This window comes from Oryx dammah, unplaced genomic scaffold, assembly GCF_014754425.2.
Source record: "Oryx dammah isolate SB20612 unplaced genomic scaffold, SCBI_Odam_1.1 HiC_scaffold_14, whole genome shotgun sequence".
Lineage (NCBI taxonomy): Eukaryota > Metazoa > Chordata > Mammalia > Artiodactyla > Bovidae > Oryx > Oryx dammah.
Genome location: NW_024070198.1, coordinates 10587875 through 10602258, shown reverse-complemented (window position 1 = coordinate 10602258; position 14384 = coordinate 10587875).

Here is a 14384-nt window from a genome sequence, read left to right as displayed (position 1 = left end):
TCATAGTGAAAAAACAACCCCTAGACTTTAAATCAATAACAGAAAAATGACCATTTTAAAAAATAGCTGCTTCTTCTTACCATTTGGATTTAATTAATATAGCCTGAAAGGATCTAAGACTAGTTTGATGCCTATTTCCCCTCCTGACCCAGGTCTGTGTTCTCTGGTGAACAGTCTGTAAGTGTCCCCTGAGAAACTGTCACTGCATTAGAAAGCGCTACACAAGTTTTATCTCCTTTGGAATTAAGACGGCTTTCCCACTCATTGTTTTAAGAGCACTGCTGCTCTTACTAAGCAAGTTTTGTAACAGGACATTTAAGAAATGTGCTTCTTATGAAAGATGCACAATATCACTAATTATTAGAGAAGTGCAAATCAAAACTACAACGAGGTGCCACCTCACACCAGTTGGAATGGCCGTCACTAAAACGTCTGCAAAGGACAAATGCTGGAGACAATGTGAGGAAAAGGGAGCCCTCCTGCACTGTTAGTGGGAACGCAAGCTGGCACAGCCACTGTGGAGAACGGTATGGAGGTGCCCTAGGAAACAAAATCAGAGTTACCCTATGGTCCAGCAATCCCCCTCCTGGGAATACAGCTGGAAAACTATAATCCAAAAAGATACTTACACCCCTGTGGTCGTAGCCGCAGTATTCACAGTAGCCAAAACATGGAAACAACCTAAATGTCCATCAAAAGATGAATGGACAAGGATGCAGTACACATATACAGTGGAATACTACTCAGTCGTAAAAAAGGATGAAATAATGCCATTTATAGCAACACGAATGCAACCAGAGATGATCATACTAAGTGAAGTAAGTCAGAAAGAGAAATGCAAATACCAGATGATACCAGTTATATGTGGAATCTGAAATCCTGATGAACCTATCGACAAAACAGAAACGAGCACACAGGGAGAACAGATTTGTGGTTGCCAAGGGTGAGGGAGCAGAGGAAGAGGGATGGACTGGGATTTGGGGGTTGGAAGATGCAAAATATTACATTCAGAATGGATAAACAACTAAGTCCTACTGCATAGAATAGGGAACTATGTTGAATATCCTATGATAAGCCATAATGGAAAAGAATATATAAAAAAGTATATCTATATATATAACTGCGTCAATGTGCTGTATAGAAGACATTGGCACAACATTGTGGATCAACTACAATTTAAAAAAAGAAAAAGAAATGTGCCTCTGCATATTCTGTTTTTTTAAATGAAGTATAGTTGATTTACAATTTGTGTTAATTTCAGGTATATAGCAAATTGATTCAATGATATATATATATTTCCATGTAAATAGCTATATTCCTTTAAAAATTCTTTTCCATTGTAGTTTGTTACAAGATATTGAAACTATAGTTTCCTGAGCTGCACAGTAAATTCTTATTTTTATCTATGTTATGTGGTAGTGTGTGTCTGTTAATCCCATATTCCCAATTTATCCTGCCCTCCTGCACCTTTGGTAACCATAAGTTTGTTTTCTATGTCTGTTAGTGTTTTGGTTTTATAAAGAAGTTCATTTGTACTATTTTGTAGATTCCGCATATAAGTGATGTGATATATAATCAATCATGCTGGTGTAATGTAAATGTTCATAAAAATCCCTGCAGAGTGGGGTTCGGAGAGGTTTCAGATTAGGCAGTATGGGAAGAGGGTATACCAGGAGAGAGTGTACAATCTGCGTGCCACTGTCCCCCGCACGCTGACCTGTGTGTCTTTTCCATTTGGCTTTTCCCGAGCCGCGTCCTTTAATAACAAACTGGCAGTAATAAGGAAAAGACTTTCCTGGCTTCTGTGAGTGGTGCTAGTGAATTATCAAAACTGAGCAAGGGTTTATGGGAACTCCTGAATGTGTAGCTAAGTCAGACAGAAGTAAAAATAACTTGAGGTCCGACTACTTCTAAGTGGTGACTAAAGAGAGGACAGTCTCATTGGATTACACCCTAGACTTGTGGGGACTGATGCTAACTCCAGGTAGTTAGCATTAGAACAGAGTAGAATTGTTGGACAACCAGTTGGTATTCAGAGAATCTGAGAGATGTAGAGTTAGTGTCAGATTTGATTGATCTGATGAGGGGAAAAGACCTATAACAACTGCAGGAATATTGTAACCAAAAAAGGAAACAAATATGGCAGGGAGATGCCAATTTGAAGGAAATGAAACAGAAACTTTAAACTCTCTGAGAGGGAAGTGGTGAGTTGCAGCTCTTTCATGCTCCCTCCCCGTGGGGTCAAAGTGGCCTATTGGAACAGTACTGGAACTTAGAATATGCAGCACTGTGGAATGAGGACTGGGCCTAGAGCTAGGTGGCCTGTGCAAGTAGGCTATGTAGTGACCCACTTGCTCTCATCCTCTGGGCCTCAGTTTCTTATCACTATAACAAAAGAGGTTATTGGGGGAAATGTCATGATCCTTTAGAGCTTACAATTCCTGAAAATATAACCTGGAACTGTATTTGTAGCCCTGACGCTGAAAGGCCTTGCTTTGGATACTTCATTTTCTTTGGCCTTTTTTGCCCCCCATCAAGGGAATGGACAGTAGTACCTCTGTCCTCTTCCTAAAGCACAGAAGAGACAGTGCATACAGCAGTGTCTGTGTTCTACAAATATGAAGCTGCCTTCATGGGCCTTTTTCTTATTTCCTAGTGTTTCTTACTCAAGAAGAGCTAAAATTTCCTCTTTCATCAGAAAAGTTTCAGTTGCCTAATGGCCCACTGATCCTCATCTCTGCTTGAGAAAACTGGCTAAGCCTCAGCCCCTTAACCTGTTGGATAACATACAAGAGTTCCTGCCAGACTCATGAGCCTCTTTTTTTATTAAAGATCACACATATGATTCTAAACTCTTTGTCTTCAGTGTCAACTTAAAAGATAATCACAACCTAAAAGTTGAGAGTTATGTTTTACTCGGTAGGAATTTTTAGGACATCAAGACTGGGAGACAGCATCTCAAGTAACCCTGAGAGAACTGCTCCAAGGAGGCGGGATTGGGGAGTCAGGTTATATAGAAGTTTGCAACAAAGGGGCAAGTAGTCTGAACATCAAAAGATTATTGTTAACTAAGGAAAACCAGATAGATCAGGCCCCCTGGTGATTCAGTTGGTAAAGTCTCCCTGCAGTGTGCAGGTTTAATCCCTGGATGGGGAAGATCCCCTGGAGAAGGAAATGGCAACCCACTCCAGTATTTTTGCCTGGAGAATTCCATGGTTAGAGGAGACTGGTGGGTTACAGTCCATGGGATCCCAAAGAGTAATACACAACTGAGGGCCTAACACTCTCACTTTCAGATAGCTCAAGTTAAGGAATTTAGTGCTTTTCTATGTATGGGAAGATGCAGGAGTCTGGGCTCACTGAAATTACTCCTTTCATACGCATCTCAGCTATCTGGGGCCAGTTTCCTGTGTGCTTTTTTTCACAGCCTGAGCTCCTCAGTGCTCACCATAGGGAGTGACTGCAGCCTGCTGGCTGCCATATTGGGCAGGTATTGTTCTCCTTCCTGACTGTGCCAAGGGCTCAGAAATTTACATTTTGAGGGCAGGTATCACTGATGACTGTGACATACTTGTTTACTGATATGGCAGGAAATACTCCATTTCTCATCAAAAACTTAAACATAAAGCACCCATTCTATGCTTTGAACAAAAAATGCCATTTTTAACAAATCAATTGATACTTTCATTTTTCATCCTATATATTTTCTCTGCATTTAAACAGTGTGTATATAATCTGTAGTTACTGAATACCTTGACTTTTGGAGAATGATTACAGAAAAATTCCCCAGATTCCCCAAATACCATTCTGTCACAAAATTTATAATGCACGTCAGTGGCCCTCAATCTTTTGGCAGCAGAGACCAGTGGAAGAAAAGTTTTCCATGGATGGAGGGGGCAGGATGGTTCAGGCGGTAATGCAAGTGATGGTGAGCTGCTCACCTTCTGCTGTGGGGCCCAATTCCTAATGTATGTGATGAAAAGGAGAGAGACTTGTTCATGCTGGGTTCTTGAGCTGGGAACTAGACTCATGTTCGTGATAGCATCTTAGTTGTTGTCTGTCCAACTACTCCACATTCATGTAGATTTCTAATAAGCTCTGAGTAGGTCTTGATCATCTGGCTGCCTCTTCCCTGGGGAATTTGAAATTAAGATCTAAGTACTTCAACTCAACTATCTCCTTGGAGATACACGTCTGTGCAGAAAAGAGTTAACAGGCTTGAGATTGTTTTTAGAAAAGGCTACTTGATAGCTGGTTTCTGGCAACACTATTTTCTGATACAAACAGCTTCACTATGCCGAAACTGTACAAACTTTGGTTTATGGCAACTTCGTGCTATCCTCCTGAGAGCCTGGAATTTGGGTACGTACTGGACAGATGGTGCCTGTGTGGCCAACCTCCTTGAGAAGCCTTGGGTGCTAGGTCTCTAGTGAGCTTTTCTGGTAGACAAAACTTGACACGTGTTGTCATAATTTGATGCGGCAGGAATTAAGCACATCTTGTGTGACTCCACTGGGACAAGATTCTTGGAAAATCGTACTTGGTTTTCTTCACATGCCTTTCTCTCGCTGATTTTGCTTTGTATCCTTTTGTCGTTGAAGAGGGTCAGAGTATCCTACCCCAAAATATGTCATTCAAGCATAAAGATTATTTGGAGCTGAAATCAGCTAAGAAGCAGCAGACACAAGAAAAGTTCTTTGCCTTCCTATTTCCTGTACCAAGAAGAAGGCTCCAACCTTATTACCAGAGATTGGATGGCACTCAGAGAGTCTATGCAGACAAACCCTACTAAAGTAACCCTTATCTTCTTCCACCACGTGTGTGCTCAGCCATCCATTTGTGGCTGACTCTTGGTGACCCTACAGACTGTAGCCCACCAGGCTTCTTTGTCTGTGGGATTTCGCAGGCGAGAATACTAGAGCAGGTTGCTGTTTTCTACTTTAGGGCTTTGTCCCAACCTAGGGATTGAACCCCCATCTCTGGTGTCTCCTACATTGGCATGTGGATTCTCTACCACCGCATCACCTGGGAAGCCCTATCTTCCATTAGTTTTCCCCTATATTTACCTTCCTACAGTTGACTGCCCCTAAGAACATAAAACCCTTTTCCTTTGTCTCATTATTTTTCTGCAAATTTATTGATCTTCTATTACAGTGTTATTGAAGGGTACCAAAATGTGCCACCCTAAAATATGCTTCTTCAGCACATGGATTATTTTTGAGCTAAAGACAGTTGAGAGTCAGTTCAGTTCAGTTCAGTCCCTCAGTTGTGTCCGATTCTTTGCGACCCCATGAATCGCAGCATGCCAGGCCTCCCTGTCCATCACCAACTCCCGGACTTCACTCAGACTCACGTCCATCGAGTCAGTGATGCCATCCAGCCATCTCATCCTCGGTCGTCCCCTTCTCCTCCTGCCCCCAATCCCTCCCAGCATCAGAGTCTTTTCCAATGAGTCAGCTCTTCGCATGAGGTGGCCAAAGTACTGGAGTTTCAGCTTTAGCATCATTCCTTCCAAAGAAATCCCAGGGCTGATCTCCTTCAGAATGGACTGGTTGGATCTCCTTGCAGTCCAAGGGACTCTCAAGACTCTTCTCCAACATCACAGTTCAAAAGCATCAATTCTTTGGCACTCAGCCTTCTTCACAGTCCAACTCTCACATCCATACATGACCACTGGAAAAGCCATAGCCTTGATTAGACGGACCTTAGTCAGCAAAGAGTCAGTAGGTATAGGAAAAGCTCTTTACCTCCCTCTAATTGCCTAAAATTGCAGCTGACTTCCTGTCTGTTGGTAAAAGGTAACAGTTACCTGTGGAATTTGAAAATGATAAATCCAGCCCCAACAGAGCTGGCTTGTGCATTCTCTGGCTTCTTTAGGCCCAGCTGGCTAGAGTGAGGGGAAAAACATGCTGGCAGGGCGATTCCTTAGGCTTTAATTCCCTCCTGCAAGTGGGAGAAAAAGGTGTTGAAACATTCCTAAATTTGAGTTTGGGTTGACCAAAAGTAGTAAAAGTCTGTATTGCTATTTAGGAGGAAGAAAAGGTTAAATCAGTTCCCAGGGGGGGAAAAAAAAAAAAACAGATGTAGTCATTTCTTGAAACTGGATGCTGAATAATGCTCTGATAAGTTCCTCCATAACACTCCTCCTCACCAACCTCCCCATTCTGAGTTCCAGCCCAGATCTCCGCAGTCTGGGGTATGGTGCTTATGTTTAGTATGGAGTCAAGACCCTTCACCTAGGGAGGAAAGACTTTTTTCTTTTCCACCTAGGGTCAAAACTAGAAAAAGCAGGTGTCTCCCCACATCCAGGTCTATGAGGTGTTAGTTTTTCTAGTTCATCCTCTGTGTGGACCCAGGTTTAACGTAGGCTCTATGATATAACCTCCCATGTGTGGGTCCCAGGCTTTGTCATTTCCTTGACAATGGTCTGTTAAAACTAATGGTTTCAAACACAGCAAGAGATATATATCACCAGAGCTAGTGAGTTTTTATTCATGTGCATTCTCTTTCTTGTTATTTCTGGACTTCCTGGAATTCTCTAGTCTCTTCCCAGAACAGCTAGGCATTTATAAAGATACATTTTGCATACTACCCAGATCTTTTTATTGTGTTATATAGGCTTTATTCTTTGTCTATCTGGTCTACCTTAATACTTAATACCTTAAAGAAACCATTTAATCTTTATGAAACACTGGGAGGGATAATTATTATTTCCAGGTTTTATTTTGGGATAATTTAGAATCATAGAAGTCAAAATACTTTTTCCCAACACTGCAGATTGGAGATGAGACTCAAATAGGTCTAGAGCCAACACCAGGGCACTTTCCAAAATCTTAATGAAATTCATTGAATAATACTTGAATGAATGCACCACAGAGCACCTGGGAGGAACTAGGAGTCAGGCCCTGCTCTCCAATCTGACCCCTTTGTTAATGGCAAGTTCCCTACCTATTCCCTGACTGATCTCATCTCTCCTCATTGCACTGTTGGAGCTTATTATCACTGTCCCTAACTTCACACCTTTCAATTCTTCTCCTGTGTCCTTTGATGATTTTTTTCAGGTCAGTACACTTTCCAGGGCAAAATATTTTCTGCTGCTTACCTGCCCTTAAGCCAATCACAAGGAAGCAAAGTATGTCAGTGCTTTTTCTTATGATAAGATTGTAAAGGCATCATCCAGTGGTTGAATTCCTAACACCTCCTGGATGTTAGGAATTAGACTCCAGTACTCTTGCCTGGAAAATCCCATGGACGGAGGAGCCTGGTGGGCTGCAGTCCATGGGGTCGCAACTGAGCAACTTCACTTTCACTTTTCACTTTCCTGCATTGGAGAAGGAAATGGCAACCCATTCCAGTGTTTTGCCTGGAGAATCCCAGGGACAGGGGAGCCTGGTGGGCTGCCGTCTATGGGGTTGCACAGAGTCAGACATGACTGAAGCGACTTAGCAGCAGCAGCAATAGCTGGTTTCAGTGTCCTACCCACCCCTGTGAAAGGTTGTGGCTTAGAGCCATGAATGACCCCAGGATTCGTGGCCTCCAGAGTAGAGGAGTTTGATCTGGGGCCAGAGACGAGCCTTGATCACTTGGAGCTTTTGTGTAGCAGAGTTTTATTAAGGTATAAAAAGAGATAGAGAAAGCTTCTGACATAGACATCAGAAGGGGACAGAAAGAGTGCCCCCTTGCTAGTTTTTAGCAAGGTATTTTATACCTGTTAGCAAGCTGCTAATCAGATAAAAGAAACACCTCAAGACTGAGAGAGTTGTACCAGGCCCCTCTCCCACAACATGCATTTTGAGATAGAATGGCACAACGGGAGTCGTCATCTCAGGCCATAACGCAATTGACATGAATCTTGAAGAGAGGCAGATTTCCAAGCAAATGCCTAGTTTCATTAACATAGTTGAAGAAAAAAATTTCCATGAGTAAGATGTACTGGTTTGCTGAGCCATTATCAGTTCAAGGTTTGAGAAGATGGGATGCTGGGTCCAAAATATATACAGAATACAGGAGTCATTAGAAAAGCAACTATGCTTGCTTTTGCCCAGGAATTGTATTTCTGACATACTGTTTTGTTTTTGACAACTGTCAGGACCAGGTTAGTCAATGATTGAGAGGCAGGAACAATTTTAGGGACCCCCCTCCCCCAGGTACTGATGCTGTAAAAACTGCGAAACTGAATCAAGTAAAGAAATCTTCAGGGTTAGGGAGTAGATCTGTCACTTCGCTGGCAGATGGCTACCTTCGAGTCCCTTTTCTTGACTTGTTAGATGCTTGATTTGGAATGACAAGAAAAGGAGTGGTGGGAGGCAGCCATGCCTGCTGTTAATATAGAAATATACTTCAGTTAAACTGTCCCTTTTCCAGAAAATGCCATGAATATCCTCTTTTGCAGAGAGGAAGGTGTTTGGAATTGGTGCAGTTGAATTCAGTACGCCAGGGGAGAGAGGAAGAAAACATCAAGACATCCTTCATCAGTCAAGCTGGAGCTTGACACCAGAGACCGTTCTCTTATCCCAGTGATCTCTCTTGTCTCTAAAGAAACACATTCTAAAGTCATATTCATGGAGACCTGGGAGTCTTGAAGTCTGCATGTTAAGCATTTACATATGGTAATGGCTATTACTGTGGTGCTTTTGAGGATATCAGTTCTCTAACGTTTAGAGAAAAATACATCTTTTAAAAAATCAATAGTAGTGTAAACTCTCAAGCCTTGTATATCACATCTTCAGAAAAGAAAGCAATTTGCAAGGCCATCGCCCATCGTTCCTCCTTTATTTAATCGTTTTTTGCCAGTTCTGTTCCTGTGTGGCCTCAGTTAGGTTACTAAACCTTTTTGAGCCTCATAACTTCCCTACCGGTTTTAGGTGCTGGCAATGAGCTTCGAGGGCTTCCCTGGGGGCTCAGTGGTAAAGAACCCTCTTGCCAGTGTAGGAGATGCAGATTCAATCCCTGGGTCGGGAAGATCCCCTGGAGAAGGTAATGGCAACCCACTCCAGTATTTTCACCTGGGAAATCACATGGACAGAGGAGCCCGGCCGGCGACAGTCCATGGGGTTGCAAAGAGTCGGACATAACTGAACCAACTGAGCATGCACACACGTTCCTTCATTCATCAAAAAATTTTAAGAGCCTAATTCATTATCAGGCATTATTTTGGGGGATGCGCAAACAGTTGTGAGAAAAGGAGATGGAGTCCCTGCCTCCTTGGTCTGACACACTTAAGCGGAGAGGTCCGTGATTGCCTTTAGTGGAGATTTACCCCACTCCTCCAACTGGCTTTTTGTGGACAATCTTAGAAGCTCCCGGGACATGCTATGCGATAGCAAGTCAAACCTGCCGTACAGATATGTGTGACAGTCAGGGTGGAGGTAAAATGGAGTTGATCTGGAAGTCCCCACTGGGTACTAATTTGGTAACACTGAGTATGGCCCCAGTTAGTAAGAAGGAGCACATGACGTTGAACACCGGCAGTTCATGTGACTCCTTCTCTGTCTCCAGAGGCAAAGATCTGTGAAATCAGAGTTACACACCAGGAATTGTGGGTTCGGGATGTGTTCTTTCAGAATTTCCCAGTTTATTGTGATCCACACAGTCAAAAGCTTTGGCATAGTCAATAAAGCAGAAATAGATGTTTTTCTGGAACTCTCTTGCTTTTTCCATGATCCAGCGGATGTTGACAGTTTGATCTCTGGTTCCTCTGCCTTTTCTAAAACCAGCTTGAATATCTGGAAGTTCACGGTTCACGTATTGCTAAAGCCTGGCTTGGAGAATTTTGAGCATTACTTTACTAGCATGTGAGATGAGTGCAATTGTGTGGCAGTTTGAGCATTCTTTGGCATTGCCTTTCTTTGGGATTGGAATGAAAACTGACCTTTTCCAGTCCCGTGGCCACTGTTGAGTTTTCCAAATTTGCTGGCATATTGAATGCAGCACTTTCACAGCATCATCTTTCAGGATTTGAAATAGCTCAGCTGGAATTATATCACCTCCACTAGCTTTATTTGTAGTGATGCTTTCTAATGCCCACTTGACTTCACATTCCAGGATGTCTGGCTCTAGGTGAGTGATCACACCATCGTGATTATCTTGGTCTTGAAGCTCTTTTTTGTACAGTTCTTCTGTGTATTCTTGCCACCTCTTCTTAATATCTTCTGCATCTGTTAGGTCCATACCATTTCTCTCATTTATTGAGCCCATCTTTGCATGAGATGTTCCCTTGGTATCTCTAATTTCCTTGAAGAGATCTCTAGTCTTTCCCATTCTGTTGTTTTCCTCTATTTCTTTGCATTGATCACTGAAGAAGGCTTTCTTATCTCTTCTTGCTATTCTTTGGAACTCTGCATTCAGATGCTTTTATCTTTCCTTTTCTCCTTTGCTTTTCTCTTCTCTTCTTTTCACGGGTATTTGTAAGGCCTCCTCAGACAGCCATTTTGCTTTTTTCCATTTCTTTTCTATGGGGATGATCTTGATCCCTGTCTCCTGTACAATGTCACGAACTTCCGTCCATTGTTCATCAGGCACTCTGTCTATCAGATCTAGTCCCTTAAATCTATTTCTCACTTCCACTGTATAATCATAAGGAGTTTGATTTAGGTTATACTTGAGTGATCTAGTGGTTTTCCCTACTTTCTTCAATTTAAATCTGACTTTGGCAATAAGGAGTTCATGATCTGGGCCACATTCAGCTCCTGGTCTGGTTTTTGTTGACTATATAGAGCTTCTCCATCTTTGGCTGCAAAGAATATAATCAATCTGATTTTGGTGTTGACCATCTGGTGATGTCCATGTGTAGAGTCTTCTCTTGTGTTGTTGTAAGAGGGTGTTTGCTATGACCAGTGTGTGCTCTTGGCAAAACTCTATTAGCCTTTGCCCTGCTTCATTCTGTATTCCAAGGCCAAAGTTGCCTGTTACTCTAGGTGTTTGACTTCCTAATATGCATTCCAGTCCCCTGTAATGAACAGGACATCTGTTTTGGGTGTTAGTTCTAAAGGTCTTATAAGTCTTCATAGAGCCGTTCAACTTCAGCTTCTTCAGTGTTACTGGTTGGGGCATAGACTTGGATTACTGTGATATTGAATAGGTTGCCTTGGAAATGAACAGAGATCATTCTGTCGTTTTTGAGATGGCATCCAAGTACTGCATTTCAGACTCTTTTGTTGACCATGATGGCTACTCCATTTCTTCTAAGGGATTCCTGCTCGCAGTAGTAGATATAATGGTCATCTGAGTTAAACTCACCCATTCAGTCCATTTTAGTTCGCTGATTCCTAGAATGTCGACGTTCACTCTTGCCATCTCTTGTTTGACTACTTCCAATTTGCCTTGATTCATGGACCTAACATTCCAGGTTACATTCCTATGTAATATTGCTCTTTACAGCATTGGACCTTGCTTCTATCACCTCCACAACTAGGTATTGTTTTTGCTCTGGTTCCATCCCTTCATTCTTTCTGGAGTTATTTCTCCACTGATCTCCAGTAGCATATTAGGCATCTACCGACCTGGGGAGTTCCACTTTCAGTATCCTATCATTTTGCCTTTTCATATTGTTCATGGGGTTCTCAAGGCAAGAATACTGAAGTGGTTTGCCATTCCCCTCTCCAGTGGACCACATTCTGTCAGACCTCTCCATCATGACCTGCCCATCTTGAGTAGCCCCACACGGCATGGCTTAGTTTCATTGAGTTGGACAAGGCTGTGGTCCGTGTGATTAGATTGAGTAGTTTTCTGTGATTATGGTTTGTGTGTCTGCCCTCTGATGCCTCTCGCAACACCTACCGTCTTACTTGGGTTTCTCTTACCTTGAACCTGGGGTATCTCTTTATGGCTGCTCCAGCAAAGCGCAGCCATTGCTCCTTACCTTGGAGGAGACAGCCACCCCTCCTGACCTTGACCAGACCACCTGACCTGCCTCTTGAGAAATCCGTATGCAGGTCAGTAAGCAACAGTTAGAACTGGACATGGAATAACAGACTGGTTCCAAATAGGAAAAGGAATACGTCAAGGCAGTATATTGTCACCCTGCTTATTTAACTTCTATGCAGAGTACATCACGAGAAACGTTGAGCTGGAAGAAGCACAAGCTGGACTCAAGATTGCCAGGAGAAATATCAATAACCTCAGATATGCAGATGACACCACCGTTATGGCAGAAAGTGAAGAGGAACTAAAAAGCCTCTTGATGAAAGTGAAAGAGGAGAGTGAAAAAGTTGGCTTAAAGCTCAACATTCAGAAAACGAATATCATGGCATCCGGTCCCATCACTTCATGGGAAATAGATGGGGAAACAGTGGAAACAATGTCAGACTTTATTTTTTGGGGCTCCAAAATCACTGCAGATGGTGACTGCAGCCATGAAATTAAAAGACGCTTATTCCTTAGAAGAAAAGTTATGACCAACCTAGATAGCATATTCAAAAGCAGAGACATTGCTTTGCCAACAAAGGTCCGTCTAGTCAAGGCTCTGGTTTTTCCAGTGGTCGTATATGGATGTGAGAGTTGGACTGTGAAGAAAGCTGAGCACTGAAGAATTGATGCTTTTGAACTGTGGTGTTGGAGAAGACTCTTGAGAGTCCCTTGAACTGCAAGGAGATCCAGCTAGTCCATTCTAAAGGAGATCAGTCCTGGGTGTTCTTTGGAAGGACTGATGCTATAGCTGAAACTCCAGTACTTTGGCCACCTCATGCAAAGCGTTGACTCATTGGAAAAGACTCTGATGCTGGGAGGGATTGGGGGCTGGAGGAGAAGGGGACGACAGAGGATGAGATGGCTGGATGGCATCACCGACTTGATGGACATGAGTTTGAATAAACTCCGGGAGTTGGTGATGGACAGGGAGGCCTGGCGTGCTGCGATTCATGGGGTCGCAAAGAGTCGGACATAACTGAGCGACTGACCTGAACTGAACTGATATGTTCTTGGACAAAGGTAGATTTGCTGTGCAGGCATCCTTTCAATAACATTATCCAGGCGAAAAATAAATCACAGCCCGTTTTGTAGGTCAGGACCAGTCAGCTGCATTTTCTGGGAAGCCTCAGCACCATCTGGAGGGTGAATGAGACTCCCTCTGAGTGCAGAGGGACAGCGTTGGGCAGTGATCATGATCCTTCTGTGAGTCAGCTACCTATATTGTCTGAGGATGGGACTAGGTACCCCTGTTGGAGTAGCTGTGCAGAAAGCCTCCAATTTCCCCTGAGTACCCACATATCCCCTGAGTATATGTGTTGGCATAAAGATAGGCAATTCTTCGCCTACCCCAGAGCTCTAGCTGTCTTTGAGGGCAAGAAATAGCCAGTCCCTGCCTTCATCCCAAATCACCCTTATGCCTCAATCAGGCTTTCAGTGTTAGTCTCCATGGTCATATCCCACACAGGGGCCCGGTGTCCCCTCTGGAACTGGTCACACGAGACAGTGCTGCTCCAGGTCAAGGCTAGCCTGGAGTCAAGAGTTCACTGCTAGACACCTAATGGCTCCCCAGCATTGCTGGAGCCAGCAGATAACTCAGGGGTTGGGGGCACCCTCACCGGAGTCTGCTGCTGCTACAGCCAGTGTAGCTGACTAAATAGCTTTTCAGGATTCCTCTGCTGCATGACAAAGATTCAACTTTCTGGCTCTCTACTCACAGTCCCAGTGGGAATGCCAGTTCTTCTGTCTTCTCCGGGATCTGGTATATTAATTTAACAATTTTCCTCTGCACACAGTCAATCAGAGGATATAACTGGAAAAGTTTATGAGCACCAGCCTTTTAGTGGGTTGAGCGGAGGTTGATAGGGCTCTTGGTCCATCACTGGGTTGCACAAAGCAAACAACCCTTGTGGATTTCCCAGCTGAGAGGAGAATACTTGAATGTTTTCATTCACCATGGAGGTTAAAGATCTTTGGCCAGCCTAGTTTTGGTACCCTTTATACTCTGGTGCACCTTGGTCAACAGCAGTAGATGCTACCTGGGCACTGGGCTCAGCTGAGGCCCCTGGGCTGGAGTGAGAGTCACCATTCCCAGAGCCCACAGATGGCCTGGCTGCAGGCTGAGGGTGTTAGTGCCAAGGAGAAGCTAAAATGGGTGTGTTGAGAATAGCCTAGGATGCCTGTGGCAATTAGTTACCATCCATTGCAAGAGAAAGTTTGAGGATTGATGTCACTCTGAGTCGCACACACACACACACCATACGATTAAATCTATCTCCAAAATTTATTTTAGTGTTACTATCAAGAATATGGGTTTCTTAGTTGGCTCAGTGGTAAAGAATCCGCCTGCAATGCAGGAGACACGGGTTCTATCCCTGGGTTGGAAAGATTTCCCTGGAGGAGGAAATGGCAACCCACTCCAGTACTCTTGCCTGGGAAATCCCATGAACAGAGGAGCCAGGTGGGGCTGCAGTCCATGG